The following is a 910-nucleotide window of genomic DNA, read 5'->3' as shown; positions in this document are numbered from 1 at the left end:
CGAGATTTATTCATTATATTTTTATTATTAAACAAAATTTCGAAATAGCCGAATTTTTCATACATTTTTATGAGGATATTATAAAAAAATGTAATATTAGAAAAAATAATGTTGACGTCCAGAATTTAAAATAATATATACATAATATGCAAAATGTTCCTTATATATATTATCTAGATTTTGTATATATGGTATATGATAAAATTAATAAATTAGAAATATACACGAAAATAATTCGTTCATCGTTCAATAGCACGGGAGAAAGTAAAAGTTATACTGTTAACTAGAAGCGGAATGCAAGATAAACAAAACTGATTTCGCGCGAATCTTACGCCATGTTCAATAATGGATCTTGTGACGAAATCAGATGCGTGTAAAAATGATTTTATATGTATATATATATAACAAAATTAAATCATTCACTTCACACTTATTAATCATAAGTGAGAAACAGCGAGAAATAACACCTAAAAGTTTGTTGTGTGCCATTTTTAAATAAAGAGGATTTGGATAAAATTAATAAATAGGATCACTTTAGAAAACTTATAAAAATGGATGGAAACTATCCTTTTCCCCCCTGAAAGTTAGTAAATAGTCGTAAAAAACATGTAAAGTGAAGTTTATTCAGGTAAGAAAACTCACGATTTGACAACTGTTGAAAGAAATGGAATATTTTTACGTATAAAATTCGATAATAATGATAGTTTCCATCCATTTTTACGACTTTGATAAATACGAGACAAGACACATTTTCACAATTAAGCGTAATAACAAAATAACACGCAACACAAAATTCGTTGTCAATACTTTTCACGATAAGTCCGTTATTTTCTTCAAATCGTGTATTTTTTTCACATTCGACTGTAATTGATAAATTTTTACAGCTAACGATATCGGCATACAACATATT

This window comes from Wasmannia auropunctata, unplaced genomic scaffold, assembly GCF_000956235.1.
Source record: "Wasmannia auropunctata unplaced genomic scaffold, wasmannia.A_1.0 LD336035.1, whole genome shotgun sequence".
Classification (NCBI taxonomy): domain Eukaryota; kingdom Metazoa; phylum Arthropoda; class Insecta; order Hymenoptera; family Formicidae; genus Wasmannia; species Wasmannia auropunctata.
Note: the sequence above shows the minus strand (reverse complement) of the source record.